This window comes from Pantherophis guttatus, chromosome 1 (genome assembly GCF_059756535.1).
Source record: "Pantherophis guttatus breed Tessera chromosome 1, ASM5975653v1, whole genome shotgun sequence".
Lineage (NCBI taxonomy): Eukaryota > Metazoa > Chordata > Lepidosauria > Squamata > Colubridae > Pantherophis > Pantherophis guttatus.
In genome coordinates, this window is record NC_142063.1 from 4,511,215 (window position 1) to 4,534,394 (window position 23,180).

Genomic DNA, 23,180 nt, shown 5'->3' on the forward strand with positions numbered 1-23,180 from the left:
CACACCCACAAAATAAGCCACGCCCACGGAACCGGTAGTAAAAAAAATTAGAACCCACCCCTGATGCATGGGTGTCTGTGAATGCATGTGTGTGCATCCAAACCCCCAAAATGCAATGCGTGCATGGCCCCCCCGTGCATGCACCCCACCCCCGTGCATGCACTTGCAGCTCCTGCATTGCTGTGCCCCTCTGCATACGCACGTGCCCCCTGCATGTGGCCCCCTGCATTAACCCTGCATGCGCGGCAGAGGACCGAAGACCAGCTGGCCAGCAGAAGGCACATGTGCATGCACAGTGGAGCTGAACTGGGGTGACAGCTCGCGTGCCATCGGGGAGGGTTCTGTGTGCCACCTCTGGCACCTGTGCCATAGGTTCACCATCATGGCTCAACATCATGTTGATAGTTCCTTCCCTTGTCTTCTGACCTGTCACAACCAGGCATAATATGGTGACTTTTCCTAAGAAGGAAAAAAGCTTTATCTTGAAACTCAGCGTGAGCCACCCTGACAGGTGAAACATAAACCTCATCGCCACGATCCCTAAGCTCACCATAAAACTTACTTTGTCTTTAACTCTCACTTTCTCCAGCTTAGTGTCAGTTTTGAGTCCTCCGAAGGAGACAGAACAGTTTATCCTTCTTTCTTCCGGATTAATTCCAAGAAATCCCCTCAATTTGTCGGTCTAGTTCAGCTGCTCCTGTATTTCCAGTGGAACTGGGTTGGGCTTCTGGCCTCTGAAGGTGACAGTGGAAAACGTTTCATCTCAACTCTGATGCCAATGCTCAAGGAGAAGGACATCTGCCTGGCCTTCCCAGAAATATTCAAATCTGGTATTCCTCTTATTAATGTGTTTGGGTTACATCTTGCTTTCAAGCTTCTGCTTAAAGTTGAAGTGATTATTCTGCTTGGAGACTCCACTACTATTACATTGGTAGTGTTCGCTCTGCAGAATTATGGACGATCCAAATCATTTCGGAATGTTTGGATTATACCTTCTCATTGGGATCTTAGTATGATTGGATCTCAAGATGAATTCCAATATAAAAAGAACTTCCATGGAGCTTTGCATTTTAGGGACCACACCAGGAAAATCCCAGCATTCAACCATTTTCTACTGTCTTTAGATCCTTTGAAACCAGAAGGAGATGACTTACTTCCACTATGGTGGGGAGAAATCTTTACATGCAAAATCCACAAACCGGGAATGATCCCTCCAAAGGGGGCAAAACTATGTACAGGAAAGGAGAATTTGAGGAATTTGCCACTTTATTTATTTGAAACAAGCATGACAGGTGAAAGTTACATTATCTACAATGCTGTTTATGCTGTGGCACATGCTTTACATGCAATGTATGAATCAGGAACTGGAGCAACCATGATGAGGCTCAGAAAGAGGATCTCAAATGTCCAGTCATGGCAGGTAATCTCTCTGACTTTTTTATCCAGTCCACAGATCCTTAGAGAGGAGGAAGCTTCCCATATGCATTTCTTCAATTACTGATTAAATATCTGTATACTCCTGTATCGAGGAATCTGAAAGCCTATATAACAGCAATTATAAAAAATATGAATTAAACATAACTTTTTGTTGAAAGGAAATGGGAGGGAAACAGGTGAATGAAATCAGATGTCAGTGAGACCCATTGAGGAAACTCCTATCTATAAGGTCCATTATCTACAATTTATATTTACTACATGCAATGTATGTATCAGGTACTCAACCAACCAGGTTCAGGCTTGGAAAGAGGATCTCAAATGTCCAGTCATGGTAAGTAACCTCCATTTGTGGACTCAGGCCACAAATCCTTAGAGAAAAAAAGATTAAATATCTGTATGCTATCCTATCAATGAATCTGAAAGCATATTAAAAAAGCAATCGTTAAAAATATTGAATATAGCATTTTGTTGAAAAGGAATGGGGCTGAGGGGAGAGAAATGAACCAAACCAGTTGTCTGTAAGATCCGTCATGGATACACCTTCCAATAAGGTCCTGAAAGATCTTCAACAATTACTCGAGTTTTAGAAGGTCTCTATCTATCTATCTATCTATCTATCTATCTATCTATCTATCTATCTATCTAACACGTATAAGATTACAGATATAAGTATAAACATGATTATGAATACAGGATAAGGATACGAATAAATGGGGACAGTAGGACAGGGATGGTAGGCACACTGGTGCGCTTATGCACGCCCCTTAAAGACCTCTTAGGAATGGCGTGAGGTCAACAGTAGACAGTCTAAGGTTAAAGTTATGGGGGTTTGGGGAAGTAACCACAGAGTCAGGTATTGCATTCCAGGCATTGACCACTCTGTTGCTGAAGTCGTATTTTCTGCAGTCGAGTTTGGAGTGGTTTACCTTAAGTTTGTATCTATTGTGTGCTCGTGTATTATTGTGGTTGAAGCTGAAGTAGTCATTGACAGATAGGATGTTGTAGCAGATAATTTTGTGTACTACAGTTAGGTCAGACCGAAGGCGGCGTAGTTCTAAGTTGTCTAAGCCCAAAATTTGAAGGCATAAGGTATTTTGTTGTGAGGAGTGGATGACTCTTCTCATGAAATACCTCTGGACTTGCTCAATTGTATTAATGTCTGATATACAGTGCGGGTTCCAGGCAGATGAGCTGTATTCAAGAATTGGTCTAGAAAAGCTTTTGTATGCCCTACTTTACAGTACAATATGACCAGAGAAGAAGCTTCACAAGGTTAGGTTAACAACTCTAAATGACCCAAACCAGTTTTCTGTAAGATCCATCATGGATACAGCTTCCAATAAGGTCCTGAAAGGTCTTCAAGAATTACTTGAGTTCCAGAAGGTGACCATTGCACAAAGGATATGTCAACGCAGAGCAAGATAACAATCTGGGTGTGATTGTGGATGATGTTTAAACAGGTCCTAGTTGAAATTCATGCTGAACCACCTCAGATACACTGAAGACAGCCTGTAGAGTGACACCCAGTTCAATGTAACCTTGGTTTATGTATGGTTTATGTTTCCATGACTTAGTATCCTACATAACCCCACAGCACCTGTTTAGTTTGCCATTTGTTGTATAGTTCATGTTGCTGTGTGAACTTCAGAATGCAGAGCAGGTTTCTGGTCTGAAATTCATCACATTTTCTGTCTCAATGGCTAAACATTGAACTTTTCTGGGTAGTTGAGTGACAAACCAGGATAATTACTTCTTTCCATATGGCCCCATTTTTTCAGACCTGATTCCTCCATGATGCTCTCCTTGAATATCAGTTAGAGAAAGTCAGTGGAATTACACACTATTATGATAGATATAATTCAATAATTCATAATAATGCATTTGTTCTATTGACAAGACCTTGGGCCAAAGGGAGCATTTAGAAATGTATATAGTAAAGTATCAAGGGAGCAAAACCACTCAGTAAAATTTGCTATGTGAAATTAAAATCTTTATATATAAGTATCAATCTGGTAAAAGTAGGATTGAAGTAGCCATCATACAACTGCCCAATAATAAAGAAAAACTTTTGTCATATTGGGACAGTGGCCAATTTTTTTTATTCCTTATTGCTCAGATTTCCACCAAAAAAAAATCTTCAGATATACACCTATCTCTTAAGATGATGACCATCCCAGAATGATAGTGTCAACTCGTAAAGTATTCCTGGCTTATTCTCGAGTTGCCGTAGGCAGGAGGGGAAAAACTGATGGAGCAACATCGCAGCAACCAGAAGCACATTCCATGCATTACTTTCTCAAGGCCGCAGCGTAGGTTACCAGAGCTAGCCAGAGAGGTGTGTTCTCTACAGCCCACAAAAGTGCTCTGTTGGAGAATGTGATTTATGACGCACACTGGGAGGAGGGGAGAAACAGGGTCATAGTTGGGATGTAAATTGCGTGGGGCACAGATGAATCCACTTGGGTATGTGCTGACATGTTGCTCCTAATAAACAACTGGATTTCTTTTGAAACTTAGCTTGAGGCTCATGAATTAATTAGGGCATCCATCGGAATCCTGACAGCTAGAAGCTGTGATGTCTCATTTATGGCTTTCACTCAAGTACTCTTATTTCTAAAGTTACCTTTTCTTTAAGCTTCTTCCATATCTGAGGACTGTCCAGTTCAACAATAATGCTGGAGATGAAATTTCCTTCTCAGAAAATGGACTGGGATCTGCTTGTTATGATCTTCTCAACTGGGTTTTTCTCCCCAATCAATCTTTTGTCCCCATTAAAGTTGGACAAATAGATCCCGGGGCTCTTCCAGGCCAGGATTTCACCATTAACTCTGATGCAATCATCTGGGCGACACAGGTGAGCTTGAAGCTAAATGCTGTAATATCAAAGTAAGAGTCATTATTCTATCTTGAAAGAAGGTCTACTGAATCAGAAAATTTCAGCAGGTCCATCATATATTTTCCATCGATCATTCTGGTTCGGATGGATCTTCATTATTCTTTGTTTTTAGAAAAGGATTTATTGGTGGGTTGGGAATGTCACTGGCCTGAATCTCCCAAGTGTCAAGGTTCCATCTGACGAACCCAACAAAACAAGCATTTAAGGGATTGGATTGACTCAACAGCTGTTCCTGGTTTCTTGTTGATCCTAATGAACCGTTTCCTTTGAAGGCATTTTTGAGATGGAAATAGGAAGCCGGAAACAAATAAATGAAGCATGTTCGCTGCTTAGGCCAACTCAAGCATTTCTCTTTTCTCGTTTAGAAGGTGCCCTTTGCCAGGTGTGGCATGAAGAGGTGCCATGTAGGAGAGAGGAGAAGAGTTCCAGAGGGCAAGCAGGTTTGCTGTTACCAATGTGACATTTGTCCAGAAGGGACCGTTTCTAATCAGACAGGTAGAGCAAACCTGAGAAACCTCTTCCCATTGTAGGTCTTCCTGGGAGAAAGAAACTATGACTATCATGCCTGGGAATCACAGAAGACCTGTGATAGTTCCCTTACTGTGGCTAACATCTTGGTTTCATGTTTCTTGTGCACAGCTTTATAGTTTTTTTAAAAAATAATAACAACCATTATCAAGTGTTTTGCGTGTATTTATTTGTTTCTTTTTTTTTAGTTAAGTGTTGTATACCACCCAGAGTCATCCTCTTATGAGATGGGCAGCTATACAAATATGATAAATAATAAAGTAAATAAACAGGGAAGTCTTCAGATGCTCCCTTCCACTGTAGATATTCCCAAGCCCAGGAAGCAGTTAACATAATCATAAGATTTAATTTTCTTTGTTGCTTTTGGCAGGTTTATTACCAATACTCAATTTTTTTCAGAAGAAACCTTCAGAATAAGAGCCTAAATTGTCCTGCCCCCACATTTTCAATTCCTTACTATTGAGGAACAAGAATTGGGCAGTCTTGTCCTCCCACCATTGAATACACATTAGTTCCAGGACTGGAATTGGTCAGTCCCTGGCCTCCGTTCCACTTCCATCCAATGTCAGGTATTCATGGGGAAACTCTTCCTGATCACTATCCTGAATGAGTGGCTTAGTTGGGGACTCAAGTCTTAATTTGTGTTACTTATGATTTGTTATTTAGAATAGAAAAGAATAACAGAGTTGGAAGGGACCTTGGAGGTCTTCTAGTCCAACCCCCTGCCCTGGCAGGAAACCCTACACCACTTCAGACAAATGGTTATCTAACATCATCTTTAAAATGTCCAGTGTTGGAGCATTCACAACTTCTGCAGGCAAGTTGTTCTACTTATTAATTGTTCTAATTGACAGGAAATTTCTCCTTAATTCTAAGTTGCTTCTCTCCTTGATTAATTTCCACCCATTGCTTCTTGTCCTGCCTTCAGGTGCTTTGGAGAATAGCTTGACTCCCTCTTCTTTGGGGCAGCCCCTGAGATATTGGAACACTGCTATCTTGTCTCCCCTAGTCCTTCTTTTCATTAAACTAGACATACACAGTTCCTACAATCATTCTTCGTATGTTTTAGCCTCCAGTCCCCTAATCATCTTTGTTGTTCTTCTCTGCACTCTTTCCAGAGTCTCCACATCTTTTTTACATCATAGCGACCAAAACTGAATGCAGTTTTTCTTCTTTTAGTGCTAAGATGTCCCAGATAAATTGATAGATCTTTGGGAGAAAGAAAAGATCAGTCTCTCTCTATGTCTGCTAACACTCTTCTGCTACCCTGAGTGTTGGGAGGAACATATTTGAAATACTCTTATACTTCAAGGCACAAAACTCTTATTTATTGAGCCTCTGGGCAGAAGTGAGCTTCACATAATTTAACAACCGGTTTGCCTACTGCAAAACCAAAAATGTGAGCGTGTGGCTTCAAACACATGGCAATTTCATGCGTGCGGCTTCCAGCACACCTTCTTGTGCAGCCGCAGTGAGTAGAGTGGGCAAGGTGTGGAAATCAGCTTGGTTGCATGGGTGGGATGAGTGAGCCAGAGAGTGAGATATATAGGACGGGATAGCACCGGGGTGGGTGGACAGGACCAGCCGATGGTTGGAACTACCGGTACGAGTGAACCGGTCCAAACCAACAGCAGCCCACCTCTTCCTCTGGGTCTTTTTTCTTTTCACCTCCTAAAACCATTTTTTCTAAGAATCACTTTTGATCAGGCTAAGGGCACCTTCTGTAGCCCACTTCCCACTCCATCAGTGGTGGGTTCCTCCTGGTTCAGCCCGGTTCGGCCAAGCCGGTAGCGGTGACTATATGACATCACCGAACCGGTTCTCTTTGTTCAGGAGCTGGGGCCCCCTGCCCCCCCATCCCCCGCGTTATTCTTACCTTTTATTTGGCCCCACCCCCAATCTATTGCTGCCTCCTGAGTCCCAGCTGATCAGCTAGAAGGAAAAAAAACTGTTTAAACTCTTGCCGCGGGGCTTCAAAGGGCCGCCCTACAGCTGAACAGTGTTAAAAGGCAGTGTGGTAGTAGACTGGTGCCTCCAAAAACGAATGAATAGACTGGTGCCTCCAAAAATGAATGGGTAGACCGGGGCCTCCGAAAACAAATGGGTACACCAGTGCCTCCAAAAACAAATGTGTAGACCAGGACACTCAAAGAACAAATGGGTAGACCGGTACAGCTCTGCAAGAAGTTAAAAGCCTGGTAGACCAGTACCTCTGCTAAATCCTAAAGAATTGTCACATGACCATCAAGATACGCCCACAAAATAAGCCACGCCCACAGAACCGGTAGTAAAAATTTTTAGAACCCACCCCTGCACTCCATAATTATGTTGATGTGTGTTTCCCTTTTATGGTCTGGTTATACAAACCAACTGACAATATACTTCAGCATTTCTCAACCTCACTAAATTTCAGATATGTTGACTTGAATTCCCAGAATTCCCCAGATATCATGGTTTCTGGAAGTCTGGACATCTCGAAGCTGTTGAGATTGAGAAAAAAAAACTGATGTAGACAAAAAATCAAGTGGCAGAATTTGTGGCTGACAGATCAATTGATATTCCAATGTGAAACGAAAACCTCTAACCTTAAACTTAATAACCAATGTTTAAGGCCATTAGAACTCAACAGATCCCTATCTAGGAATAGCTCATCCCCTTGTTCACCTGGAATTACAGAAGATCTACTCTTTCTGGTGCATTATAAGACACACTATGGATCCTTGTATCAACTTCTGTTTGAGGTGGCCTCTGAAGAAAGAAGTCATGATTAAGACACTTTGTGAGACAGAGATCTTAATTTCAGAGACAGCTGAAATACTTAGACAAATATCTTGTTTTCAGATGCAGCTCGCTGTGACCCGTGTCCAGAAAACCAGTTTCCTAACAAGGACAAGGATCAATGCATTGCCAAGATGCTCCACTTCCTTTCCTATCAAGAGACCCTGGGATACACTTTAGTTTCTCTAGCTCTTTTACTCTCTGTGATGACTTCTGCAGTCCTGGCAATTTTTCTTAAGTTTTGTGACACACCGATTGTCAAGGCCAATAACCAAGATCTCACATACCTCCTCCTGGTCTCCCTCCTGCTCTGCTTCCTCTCCTCCTTCCTCTTCATTGGTCAACCTGGGAAGCTCACCTGTCTCTTACGACAAACTGCCTTTGCCATTCTATTTTCCCTTGCAGTTTCTTCTGTCTTGGCAAAAACTGTCATGGTGGTTCTGGCCTTCATGGCTACCAAACCAGGCAACAGGGTAAGGAAATTCTTAGGAAAACCACTTACTAACTCCATTGTTATCACCTGTCCCCTAGTCCAAGCAGTTCTTTGTGCCATCTGGCTGATAACTTCTCCCCCATTTCCCAACATGGACTTCCACTCCTTGGTAGGAGAAACAATCTTGGAATGTAATGAAGGTGCAACTTTAATGTTTTACACTGTCCTTGCCTACCTGGGTTTCCTGGCCCTCATCAGCTTCACTGTGGCCTTTCTAGCTAGGAAACTGCCTGACAGTTTTAATGAAGCCAAGTTCATTACTTTTAGCATGCTGGTCTTTTTCAGTGTTTGGATCAGTTTCCTCCCCACCTATCTGAGCACCAAAGGGAAGTTCATGGTGGCCGTGGAGATCTTCTCCATTTTGGCCTCTGGGGCTGGTCTTTTGGCTTGCATCTTTTTCCCTAAAAGCTTCATTATCCTACTGAGACCCCATCTTAACTGTAAAGAAAATATGATAAGAAACAAGAATCTCTAACTAATGCAAGGATAGACCACTTTTATATTTGTCTTTGAGAGTTTTCATTAAATGGATAACATTTCTATAAAAAAAAAACATGAAGGATTTTGCCTATTTAATAATCATTTATCAAGTGCTATGTCTAGTCACAATGTACCACTTGTCAGCAACAATTACCCAGCCTTGCATGAAATAAAGCTTGGTATTAAAGATATTGATCTTATTTCATGGAATGTATCTTCTCATTTTGTTCCTTTTAATGTAAATTTTAGTATGTTTGTCTTTTAAAGTGTTAAATTCATTATCAAGGTTTCAGAACATGTATGTTTCCATAAATTCCTGAGGCTTTGTACAATTGGAACATCTGTAACTGCCAAGTGGACTTCAAGGGATGTCCAATAGGGAATATGTTACAATATTCCAAATGAGAATTGACCAAGGCGTGATTGACAATGAGCAGAGCCAGATGTCCAGGATATGGCACAATTAGCATTCCAATCATACTGCATCCCTGGCATTAAATGGTCTCACCCAGGATTTTAATGTGGTTGTAGAAGAAAGATGAGGGACTTTAGTCCTAAGGCACCTCATACTTCAAGTGCTAAGGCTGAACTATTCTTCTAAACCATCTGGAACTGACTGCAAAGAAAAAAGGAAAACCACTGCAAGACAATGCTTACCACTTCTATCCACCCAGGCCCAAATGATACCATTGTCAATGATATTGAAAACCTCTGAGAAATCTGGGAGAGTCAGGATAATGTCCCAAGGTCTACAAAGTTGATGAGCAAGTATGACCATGCTTTCCTAGTACTGAACCCTAGTCTGAGCCCAGACTGAAAAGGATCCACAAAATCAGAGGTCAAATTCAGCAGGTTCTGGAGAACCAGTAGTGGAAATTTTGAGTAGTTCGGAGAACCGGCAAATATCACCTCTGGCCGGCCCCAGAGTGGGGTGGGAATGGAGATTTTGCAATATCCCCCCCCAGGAGTGGGGAGGGAATGGGGATTTTGCAGTATCCTTCCCCTGGAGTGGGGTGGGAATGAAGATTTTGCAGTATCCTTCCCCTGCCGCGCCCACCAAGCCACACCCACAGAACCGGTAGTAAAAAAATTGAATGTCACCACTGCACAAAATGGTGTGTCTAATCACACTTGGCCAAATAAAGTATGCAATTCAGTTCAGTTCAGTTCAGTCCAATCTAATCCAATCCAATCCAATCCAATCCAATCCAATCCACTCCACTCCACTCCACTCCATCCACTCTGGAGGACATATATGGGATTCCCCTAACCCAGGGTTTCCAAACCTGTGGCCCACGGCCCACTATCGGAATGTGGCCTATTTGCAACTGGGCTGAGTGGTGGGCTGCTCAGCATGCACAGCTCAAGTCACAAAAGAAGCCGGCTCCAGAGTTCAAGGCCCTACTCATGCTCACCATGGGCAATGGCACTCATGGCATCACTTGCACAAGTGGTGGGCACACATGCCTGCCCCTCACACAAAACCATCCCCTCTTCTCCCCCTCCCACCTGCGCTGGGTCACTAGGAAAGGTTGGGGAATGCTGTCCTAAGCAACTTTCTCAGAATGAAGAAGCTATTGGAAGTGGGAAAACATTTCAAACCAACAGGGAAAGAAACAATTCAGCTCAGAAGATGTGTTAGCAGCTACTTGCTTCTGAGAGGGAATTAGAGAAATCTTTGAAAAGGAAGGGTGATCAGTCTTGATGACTTAGTGTGAGGTTTTGTTTTTTTTTTAAATTTGATTTATATGCCGCCCTTCTCCGGAGACTCAGGACGACTTACAATGCGTTAAGCAATAGCCTTCATACTTTTGTATATTTTATACAAAGTCAGCTTATTGCCCCCACAAGCTGGGTCCTCATTTTACCTACCTTAGAAAGGATGGAAGGCTGAGTCAACCTTGAGCCTGGTGAGATTCGAACTTACAGTAATTGCAGACAGCTGGTATTAATCACAATGCTATCAGTCTGCTGAGCCACCAGGCCCCCTGGTGTTGTGAGCCACATGCCTGCATAGTGACAGGAGAGAAGAACAATAGTGAGTGCGGGGTGTGTTTCTCCCACTTGTAGTCAATGTAGAGATATCTGCTTGGGCACCCTGAAAGACAATGCTGAATTAGGATTGCTTTGGCCATAACCAAGAGAGCTATTATGGCTGCAAACTAAAAGTAATCATACAAAAATGTGTTTTAGTAGCTTAATTCAGTTTGATCAATGTCATGGTGGGCTCTGATATTGAACAGAGAAGGCCTCACTGAGGCATCTTGAAAATCAGGGGCTCAATTTGTCCCCTCCAACCAACACTGAGAGCTGGTAGCTCAGTTTCATGTACTGTATGTCAAATACCCAACTTCCCCTTAACTCTCAAGTCTATTTCCTCTGTAGATTACAAGAGACATAAACATATTTTTCCCTTCCTGGTGCACAAACACAATGTAATGCTTAAGTGAGAAGGATACTGCTTTCCCTTGCAATTATCAAAAGAACAGTAATTCTCAATGCATTCCCTCTGGATTTCAACCCCTAAAATTCTTACGACATAAACTTGCTTTACAAAAATATGCTCTGAGGTTTCCTTTTGGGGCAGATTTGTCACGTTACCTTGTCTTGCAAAGAACTAATTCCTGGGTTTGGTGAGACTTAGCTGGCCTTAGTTTCGACTTTGGTCAAAGCCCAAACACAGGTAAGAGAAAACATGATAGGTATAAATTTGCACCAAGAGCATCCAGGCTGCAGGCCAATCTCTACTCTGCTAGAGCTCTGTTGAGATTTCAGGTGCTCCCTGCAATTCATCTTCTGCAGAATCCTTGATTTTTGATCTAGGAGAGAAATTGGCCAGAATGATTGGGTTGCCTCTTCTGCTACTTCTGCTCTTCTGGCTCCTGCCTCCAGCTCATGCTAAGCAGATGCCAAAGATAGGTCTGTTGCCAAACACTTTCCAGATTCAGCAAGAATATTACAGGCCCGGTGATCTCATTATTGGTGGGAATATTCTCCTGACAACTATCCAATACCTCAATATCCCAGACTTTAGTAAAGACCCATCCAAGATTACTTATAGTCTGGGGTAAGTTTCTCCTGCAGCAGAAAGATATAGATGCTTTTTTGCTTTGTTTTAGACATCTTTCAGAAATACTCATTCCAGTGATCTTTGCATGTCCTTCTGTAGCTCAGATCTTTGTACTTTTCTCCATAAAGCTCAAGCTCAAAAAATATTGTCTCTTAGGTAGTCAATCAGAATAGAGCTGGCAGGGACCTTGGAGGTCTTCTAGTCCAAACCCCTGCCTAAGCAGGAGATCCTATGCCATTTCAGAGACGTGACTGTCCAGTCTCTTCTTTAAAACCTCCAGTACAAAATCTAATAAAATCCTGGAACTGGAAGGGCCTTAAGCCTAAAGCCACTTCGTCTTTCCAGGTTTCAGTTGAAGCATTTTTCTTCCCTTCCAGACCTCCAAAACTCCAGTCACTGAGACAGGATATCAACAGCTTGAATGCTTAATTTGACAGGACCAAGAATGTATAGTTGAGTATCATTTCAATCACAATAGAAATGGAAGGGACCTTTTCTTCTTCTTATTTTAAGAGGTCTTCTTACCCTATACCATTTCAGAGAAGTGACTGTCCAGTCTCTTCTTCAAAACCTCCAGTGATGAAGCACCTACAACTTCTGGTGGCAAGCTGTTTCACTGCTTAATTGTTCTCACAGTTAGGAAGTTTCTCCTTAAATCCAGGTTGCTTCTCTCCTTGATTAGTTTCCAACCATTCTTTCTTGTCCTGCCTTCTGGTGCTTTGCAAAATAATTTGACCCCCCTCTTCTTTGTGGCTGTGAGATGGATTCAAGAGATGCATGGCATGTTAATTGAGTGAATAGAATAGAATAGAGTAGAGTAGAGTAGAGTAGAGTAGAATAGAATAGAATAGAATAGAATAGAATAGAATAGAATAGAATAGAATAGAATAGAATAGAATAGAATAGAATAGAATAGAATAGAATTCTTTATTGGCCAAGTGTGATTAGACACACAAGGAATTTGTCTTTGGTGCATGTGCCCTCAGTGTACATAAAAAGAAAAGATACATTTGTCAAGAATCATAAGGTACAACACTTAATGATAGTCATAGGGTACAAATAAGCAATCAGGATGCAATATCAATATAAATCATAAGGATACAAGAAACAAGGTTACAGTCATATAGTCATAAATAGGAGGAGATGGGTGATAGGAATGATGAGAAGATTAACAGTAGTGCAGACTTAGTAAATAGTTTGACAGTGTTGAGGGAATTATTTGTTTAGTAGAATGATGGCATTCGGGAAAAAACTGTGCTTGTGTCTACTTGTTCTGGTCTGGCATATTGAAAAAATATGCTATCATTCTCAATCGTTTTACAACTCATCATCAGAATGATGATAAACAACATAAAAAGTGAGGAGGGATAAGACATTAGAAATTGTCCTGTCTTGGGAAAGAAGTTGACTTATAATACTAATTTGGACAAAAAATCATGGTGGAAAATTTAAATAAAAACGCAGTCATTTTTCAGTGTAATATATTAAAAAAAAAAAAACAACTCAGTTTTGGAATCAGTGGTGCTCATTTATAATCTATGCTGTGACCCCAATCATGCTCAGCAATGGTTACCAGACCTGAAGAAGCTGCTCAAAGAGAGAACTAAATTGATTTGGGTTGTAGGAGAGCAATTGGGAAGGATTACAACCATTGCAGGAAAGTGAAGAAGCGAGGGATGACAGAGGATAGAAAATAGTTCATTATATGAATAAATAGGCTTTTCTCCAATCTCACTAAGCCACACAAGTTTAATCAAGGTCTTTCCTTTAAAAGAAACACAAACACAATCAAACATGGGACTTGCTACTCTGAAGAACACCAATTTAAAGTCAATGCAAATTCCAGACAGAAGTTGCTATGCATTGTTTCTCAATGATTTTCTCATGATAGGCCCATCCCCAAGAATTACCAGCAGTTCCTGACCTTGAAGTTTGCAGTCTCAGAGGTGAACAGGAATGGGGATCTTCTCCCCAACATCACCCTTGGCTTCCACATCTATGACAATCATCAGACTGAGAGGAATAGTTCTTTCATCAGCCTCTCCTTGCTCTCCACACATGGTCAAATGGTCCCAGGCTATAAATGTGGCAGGCAGAACCCTCTGCTCTCTGTCATTGGAAGTGGAAACCCAAAATCCTCAAGGCAGATGGCCTCTGTCTTCAGCATCTTCAAGGTCCCACAGGTAAGGGGGCTTCACTGCGCACAAAATGAGGGTTACGCACCTTGCTTCTGCACAGATCGCTGATGATGACATCCAGGGCGGTGGGTGGGGCCTCCGGTCGGTTTTACTACCGGTTCTTGCAAACCGGTCCAAACCAGGGCCAACCCACCACTCGTGGGTAGCATATCAGGGATATGTGAGTTAGAGAATCCATGCTTTTGTTGAATTCATTTTTATATTTTATGTGTCAGGATAGATTTTTATACAGTATAACTCCAAAGACATAGGGAATGGGATAATTCAGAAATGCTGCACTTGGGAATCACTTTCTGACTTTCACAAACAGTCTAGCCACCATTTCAGTGCTATTTATTTTCTGTGTTAGCTTAATACTTTCTTTCCTTGTGTTCGGACCTGTCACAACCATGGAAAATATGTTATAGGTGGCTCTTCCTAGGAAGGGAAAGAGCTTTTGCTGGCAACTCAGGGTGATCTCCTCTAGTTGGTGGAGCAATAACGAACAATTGTGATCCCTAAAGTCTCCATAAAACTTTACTTGGTTTTTGAAAGAAGATTCTCACTTTCTCCAGCTCAGTGTTGGCTTTGACTTCTCTCAAGGAGACAGAAAAGATTACCCTTCCTTCTTCCGGATTAATCCCAATGAATTTCACCAGTATGAGGGTTTAGTCCAGCTGCTCCTGTATTTCCAGTGGAACTGGATCGGACTTATTCCCTCTGAAAGTGACAGTGGAAAACATTTCATCTCAACTCTGATGCCGATGCTCAAGGAGAAGGAGATCTGCCTGGCCTTCCCTGAAATATTCAATTATGATGTTGCTGTTATCAAAGTGGCCAGACCACTTATTTTGAAGATGTTCCAAGAAGCTGAAGTGATCACTCTGTTTGGAGACTCCATTATTATTTCTATGGTACTGCTCGTCCTGCTTGGTTATCGACAAGCCATATCATTTCAGAAAGTTTGGCTCCTACCTTCCTTTTGTGATTTTAGTGTGGTGGGAACAAAAGAAATATTGCAATTTAAAAAGTATTTCCATGGGGCTTTGCATTTTAGGGAACACACCAGGGAAATCCCAGCATTCAACCATTTCCTCCTGTCTTTAGACCCTTTGAACCCAGAAGGAGATGACTTCCTCCCACTATGGTGGGAAAAAATGCTTAATTGTGTAATCCACAAACCAGGAGCAATCCCTATAAAATGGAAAAAGCAATGTACAGAAAAGGAGAATTTGCAGAATCTGCCATCTTATATATTTGAAACAAGCATGACAGGTGAAAGTTACAATATCTACAATGCCATTTATGCTGTGGCACACGCACTACATGCAATGCATGGATCAGGAAGACGATCAACCACGATGAGGCTTGGAAAGAGGATCTCAAATGTCCAGTCATGGCAGGTAATTCCTGTGATTTTCCACTCAGGCCACAAATGATAGAAAGGGAGCTTCCACGTGCATTTCATCAATTACTGATTAAAGAAATATATGCTACACTATCAACGGATGTCAAAACATATTAAAATAGAAATTATTTTAAAAATGAGGTCAATCGTCAAACATAATATTTTGTTGAGAAGGGACAGAAGAGGGAAAGAGAAATAAAGCAAACTAGATGTCCATAAAATCCATAGAGGAAAAACCTTCCTATAAGTAATGATTTCAGCTATTGCCAAACTTTCAGGAAGTGACTGTTTCATCCCACAGCAAGAGAGAAACCCTGGGTGTGTTTGTGAATAATGTTTCAACAATGGTGTTTAAACAAGTTAGTCGAAGTCCTAGTCAAAATTCATATGGAATCACCTCAGCTTCCCTCAGTACGTACCCTGAATCCAACCTGGAAAGAGACAAATTCATTTTAACCTTAGTTTACCATTTGTTCTACACTTCATCTTGTTGTGTGAAGGCAGCCTCTGTAAACTTCAGAACACACAGCAGTATGCCAAGTGATCCTAATGGGTTTTTGTTCTGAAATTTATCAGAATTTCAGCATCAGTGGTTGAATGCCCCAAAATAAAGACAAGTTTTGTCATGTTGGGAAAGGTGTCAAATATTTGGTGTTATTGCTCAGATCTCCACCTAGAAAACTCTTCTAGCTTTTCATCCATACATTCTGTCTCTTTAAATGATAGTCATTGCAGTGAGATTGGCCAGGATGTTCTCAAATAGGTCTCTGAATTGTTGAAAGTGTGGACACAAACAAAGGACATTCTACCACATGTGGTGGACCTGTCCTAAGATTAGGAAATCTTGGGGCAAGATTAAAAAAAAACAAAAAATGGCTGGATGAAATAACAGGGCAGAAGATAGAAAGAAACGCGGATCTGTTTCTCCTGGGTATTCTGGTATTACTTTAAAAAAAAAAGATGATGGTCATTGCAGAATGATAGAAACCCTGATGTCTTATTTGTAGCTCTAAGTCAAGTACTCCAATTTTTAGTGTCTCTTTTGTTTCAGCTTCTTGATTATTTGAAGAAGGTCCAGTTCAACAACAGTGCTGGAGATGAAGTCTCCTTCTCAGAAGATGGACTGGGATCTGCTGGTTATGATCTTCTCAACTGGGTTCTCCTCCCCAATCAATCCTTTGTCCCTGTAAAAGTCGGACAGATAAATCCCGGTGCTTCCCCAGGCCAGGATTTCACCATCAATTCCAATGCAATCATCTGGGCCACAGAGGTGAGCCGGAAGGAAATTTTGAAAGTTCAGGAAAAGATTTGTTCTCTCCTGGGGTTGCCCAACAATCTTCTAACCAGCCTGTGCCAATATGACATATCAAATAAAACTATTCTTTGAGGAATCACACCTCTGAAGTCTGAGATAACACCTTTGAGGTCTCATTTGTAGAAGGTCCATTTTTTTTCTCTCTCTCTCTCCCTACCTACCTATCACCCATCCATCTATCATCATCATGATCATATCATCATGATCATCATGATCATCATCATCATCATCATCATCTCTCTCTCTCTCTCTCTCTCCCTTCCTCCCTCCCTACATATCTATCATCTATCTATCTATCTATCTATCTATCTATCTATCTATCTATCTATCTATCTATCCCCTACCTACCTACCCATCATCCATCCATCCATCCATCCATCATCATCTTTCTCTCTCCCTCCCTATCTCCCTACCTATCATCCATCCATCATTTATTTATCTATCATCTCTCTCCCTCCCTCCCTATCATCCACCTATCCACCCATCCATCCATCTATCATCATCTCTCTATCTCTCTATCATCCATCTATCTATCTATCTATCTATCTATCTATCTATCTATCTATCTATCCCCTACCTACCTACCCATCATCCATCCATCCATCCATCCATCCATCCATCCATCCATCCATCCATCATCTCTCTCTCTCCCTACCTATCTCCCTACCTATCATCCATCCATCATCTATTTATCTATCATCTCTCTCCCTCCCTCCCACCCTCTCTCCCTATCATCCACCCATCCATCCATCCATCCATCTATCATCATCTCTCTATCTCTCTATCTCTCTATCTCTCTATCTCTCTATTATCTATCTATCTATCTATCTATCTATCTATCTATCTATCTATCTATCTATCTATCTATCTATCTATCTATCATCTCTCTCTCTCCCTACCTACCTACCTACCTACCTATCATCCATCAATCATCTATCTATCTATCTATCTATCTATCTATCTATCTATCTATCTATCTATCTATCCACCCTTCTTACCTACTTTTATTTATTTGTAAATTTTATATTTCACCCATCTCACCAATAATGCAACTATAGGTAGTACAGAAACAATAAAATGATAAATACAAAAATAATTTTAATTAAAAGACAGGAAGTAATGGGATTGGAAATGGCTTCCGCTTGAAACCCAGGGTACCATTAAGTGCAGGCAAGAATGTTTTTCATGGACCATTCCTGTTCAGTTGGACCATCATAATTCTGTTTAAGAAAAGACACTTAACTCAATGTCAAAAGCCTTCCTTTGTGTGACAAAACCCCAGTAATAATCAGCAGCATCTATTGGTAGACTGAGAGTGCCACTGGTCTGCATCCCCCAAGAGCTGTTCCTGCTTTCTTGTAGATCCTGCTGAATTATTTCTTTTTAAAACATTCTGGAGATCAAAATATGAATGGGGAAGCGAATAAATGAAACATCTTCGTGGCTTAGGCCATTTCAAGCATTTGTCTTTTCTCTCTTAGAAGGTGCCCTTTGCCAGGTGTGGCATGAAGAGGTGCCAGGCAGGAGAGAGGAGAAGAGTTCCAGAGGGCGAACAGGTGTGCTGCTACCAATGTGACCCTTGTCCAGAAGGCACCATTTCTAACCAGACAGGTAGAACAAACCTGGGGAACCACATTTCATTGTAGATCTTCATATGAAAAATAAACTATGGCTATCAGATCTGTGATGGCTCCCTTACTTACTCCCTCACAATATCTTATTTATAGTTAACGCTTATTTATAGTTCTTATAAATTTTTAATACTAGCAATCATTATTACATATTATTCTATGTATTTATTTATTTCCTTTTTAATTAAGTATTTGATGCACAGTAAGATATGGATGGTATAGACGGGGATATACAAATGTGATAAAGAAAATAATAAACAAAATAATAAAATATAAAATAATAAAATAATAAAATAAAATAAAATAAAATAAAATAAAATAAAATAAAATAAAATAAAATAAAATAAAATAAAATAAAATAAAATAAAATAAAATAAAATATAGGGAAAACTTCAAACAATCAATCAGAATAGAGCTGGAATGGAGCTTGGCGGTCTTCTAGTCACACCCCCTGCTCCAGAAGGAAGACCCATTACCACTTCAGACAAGCGGCTGGCCAATCTCTCAGAATGCAGGATCGGTCAAGGCTTGCTTTTTTATTTATTTTATTATTTTATTTATTTATTTGTCAAGCATGTATAAGATAACAGATATAAGAATAAACATGATTATAAATACAGGATTAAGATACGAACAAATGGGGACAGTAGGACAGGGACTGTAGGCATGTTGGTACACTTATGCATGCCCCTTACAGACCTCTTAGGAATGGGGTGAGGTCAACAGTAGACAGTCTAAGGTTAAAGTTTTGGGGATTTGGGGAAGTAACCACAGAGTCAGGTAGTGCATTCCAGGCATTGACCACTCTGTTGCTGAAGTCGTATTTTCTGCAATCGAGTTTGGAGCAGTTTACCTTATGTTTGTATCTATTGTGTGCTCGTGTATTGTAGTGGTTGAACTTGAAGTAGTCATTGACAGGTAGGACATTGTAGCAGATAATTTTATGTGCTACGTCAGAACATAGGCGGCATAGTTCTGAATTGTCTAAGCCCAAAATTTCAAGTCTGGTGGCATAAGCTTTCTGTTGAGAGCAGAGGAGTGGAGGACTCTTCTCATGAAATACCTCTGGAGTCGCTCAATTGTATTAATGTCCGATATGCAGTGCGGGTTCCAGATAGATGAGCTGTATTCGAGAATTGGTCTAGCAAATGTTTTATATGCTTAGGCTATCACTGTGGTTTTTCAGTCTCATGACTTATGATCTTATGCTGCTCTTGCTTGTAATCCTGGCAGAGGAAGATAAATAAATGGCTGGAATAATAACCAGGAGAAAAAAAAATTGGCTTTTATTAAATGCACTGTGATAATTTAAAAAATTGTACCTGGATAAAGCATAACACATGGTAAATAACTGAATATGAATTTGCCTCATATTCAAAAAAGAATATCAGAATTTAGAGATGGATGATGGTATCCAAAATCAGATTGTTAGGATTTTTGGAGGTGGGGGTGGGGAGAGTCACAGCAAGAACTAACTATGTCAAACTGGACTGAAAATATAAAATATCCACCTTCCCACTACTCCTTCTCCTCCATTCCCTCCTCCCCTTCTCCATTTCTATGCATTTGACCAAATGGGGAATGGTGAATCCCTTCCCTGATTCAGTGAGATTTCTGAAATGGAGGTGCTTTCTGAGGATTTATAACTCTAATGAAATGTAGAAGTTACATCCAGCACGAATCATCCTCACATGTTCCATGTTGTGACCCAGCCCCCAAACTTTGCAGGGAAATCTCTCCTCCGAAAGGACAAAGAAATACGGAGAGACCTCTGCAAATGGGGCCGGAAGCAGAGCTCTTCATCATGGCAGACGCAGCTGAAAAAACTAAACAAAGACTTTTGATTGCAGATGCAGCTCACTGTGACCCTTGCCCAGAAGACCAATACACGAACAAGGAAAAGGCCCACTGCATTGCCAAGAAGCTCCACTTCCTTTCCTATCAAGAGACCCTGGGATGCACTTCAGCATTTCTTGCTCTCTTTTTCTCTTTCATCACGTCTGCAATCCTGGTCGTCTTTCTTAAACATCGTGACACACCAATCGTCAAGGCCAACAACCGATATCTCACCTACATCCTCCTGGTCTCCCTCCTGCTCTGCTTCCTCTGCTCCTTCCTCTTCATTGGTCGACCTGGGAAGCTCACCTGTCTCCTCCGACAAACTACTTTTGCCATTCTCTTTTCCCTTGCAGTGTCCTCTGTCTTGGCAAAAACTGTCATGGTAGTTCTGGCCTTCATGGCCACCAAGCCAGGGAACAAGACAAGGAAACTCTTAGGAAAACCTCTGACCAACTCCATTGTCTTAGCCTGTCCCCTGGTCCAAGCAATTCTTTGTGCCAGCTGGCTGATAACATCTCCCCCATTTCCTAATGTGGATTTTCAGTCACTGATTGGAGAGGCCATCGTGGAATGTAATGAAGGCTCAACTTCAATGCTTTATGCTGTCCTTGCTTATCTGGGTTTTTTGGCCCTCATTAGTTTCACTGTGGCCTTTTTGGCTAGAAAATTGCCTGACAGCTTTAATGAGGCCAGGTTCATTACTTTTAGCATGCTGGTCTTTTGCAGTGTTTGGATCTCCTTCCTCCCCACCTACCTGAGCACCAAAGGGAAGTTCATGGTGGCCGTGGAAATCTTCTCCATCTTGACCTCTGGGGCTGGTCTTTTGACTTGTATCTTTTTCCCCAAATGCTACATTATTTTATTGAGACCCCATCTTAATTGCAGGGAAAATATGATAAGAAACAAGAATATCTAAGTAATGTGGGGGTAGGCCACATTAATATTTGTCTTTGAGAGTTCATTAAAGGACTTCAAATTTCTAAAGAAAATCATGAAGCAGGATTTTGCCTATTTCATAATTATTTATCAAGTGCTATGTCTACTCACAATGTACCACTTGTCAGCAACAATCATCTAGCCTTTTGTGTTCCATGTCTTCCAGTTACTCCCAGTGAAGCCCAGTGCCTCCCATGAAAATAAAGCCTGGTGTTAAAGATGTCTACCTTATTTCATGGAGTACATCTTCTCATTTTGTTCCTTTTAATGGAAATGCTTAACATGTTTGTCTTTTAAAGTGTTAGGTTCCTGATCAAGGTTTTGGAGCACATATGTTTCCATAAATTCCTGAAGCAATTGGAACAACTGTAGCTTTCAAGTGGACTTCAAGAGCAGCCCAAGGGTGAGAATGTTACAATACTCCAAATGAGAATTGACTAAGGCATGATTGACATTGAACAGAACTAGAAGTCCAGGATACGTCACAATTAGCATGCTAATCATACTGCACCCTTGGCATTAAATGGTCTCACCCAGGATTATAATGTGGTTGTAGAAGGAAGACGAGGGATCTGAGTCCTAGGACACCTCATACTTCAACTGCTAAGGCTGAACTATTCTTCTTCTTCTTTTTCTTCTTCTTTTTTTTTTAATTTGATTTATATGCCGCCCTTCTCCAGAGACTCAAGGCGGCTTACAATGCGTTAAGCAATAGCCTTCATACTTTTGTATATTTATACAAAGTCGGCTTATTGCCCCCACAAACTGGGTCCTCAATTTACCTACCTTAGAAAGGATGGAAGGCTGAGTCAACCTTGAGCCTGGGGAGATTCGAACCTGCAGTAATTGCAGGCAGCTGGTGTTAATCACAATGCTATCAGTCTGCTGAGCCACCAGGCCCTCCTCCTCCTCCTTCTTCTCCTTCTCCTTCTCCTTCTCCTTCTCCTTCTCCTTCTCCTTCTCCTTCTCCTTCTCCTTCTTCTTCTTCTTCTTCTCAACTCCCACCCACCCAGGCCCAAATGATATTAATGATATTGAAAACCATTGACAAATCTGGAAAAGTCAGGATAATGGCACCTCTCTTGTACCATGATCTGTAAAGGTGATGAGCAAGCATGACCAATGCTTTCCTAGTATTGAACCCTGGTCTGAGCCCATACTGAAAAGGATCCACAAAATGGTGTATCTAATCACACTTAGGCAAATAAAGTATTCAGTTCAAGTCAAGTCAAATCAAGTCAAGTAGAGTCATAGCAACTGGACATTTTTTTTTCTTTTCCTGTTTTTTCAAAACATTTCATTGCTTATCTAAGTAAAGGGTATAAATGTTCCAACTTTGAAAGATACAATTATGTGGTGTTTTCCAAATATTTGTTTTAGCTTTTCCAATATACTCGCCATGTAAGGAATGACCAGATTCTACCATTGATTCTTAGTCTCAGCTCTGTTTGCTGTTCCTTTGTTGGATCCAGATGATGATTTGTTAAAAGCCCCATTCTACAGGTTCACCAGGGAAGCCTCACTTAATGACCCACCTAGGGGAAAGATTTAGGAGTTGGGACATTTAAATCCCAATTCTGCTCAATCAACTGATGAGCTTATTCATGGTATGAGAAAAATGATACCACTCTGGAGGACATATATAGGATTCTCCTAACCCAGAGGTGCTCTTGTATTCACACACAGCCTGACTCACATAAGAAGTGGGCTTCAGTGTTCACAGCCCCACTGGCACGGACAGCAGCCAGCAGTATTCACTGCCCCACTCATGTGAGCTGTGGGCACACAAGCTGCCCCTCACACAAATGAATCTCTCTGTGTGTGCATGCACCTGCCCTTCATACAAAACCATCCCATCTTTTCCCCCCCGCCCCTGCATCAGGCCGCTAACCCGAAAAGGTTGGGGAACACTGCCCTAACCAACTTTCTCAGACTGAAGAAGCTACTTAGAAGCAGGAAAACATTCAAATCAACAGGGAAAGAAACAAAGTCCAGCTCAGAAGATGTATTATCAGCTACGAACCTCTGAAAGGGAATTAGAGAAATCTTTGAAAAGGAAGGGTAATCAGTCTTGATCAGTGATGGGTTTCAAAAATTTTTACTACCAGTTCTGTGGGTGTGGCTTGGTGGGTGTGGCATGGCTTGGTGGGCGTGGCTTGGTGGGCATGGTGGGGGGGGATACTGTAAAATCT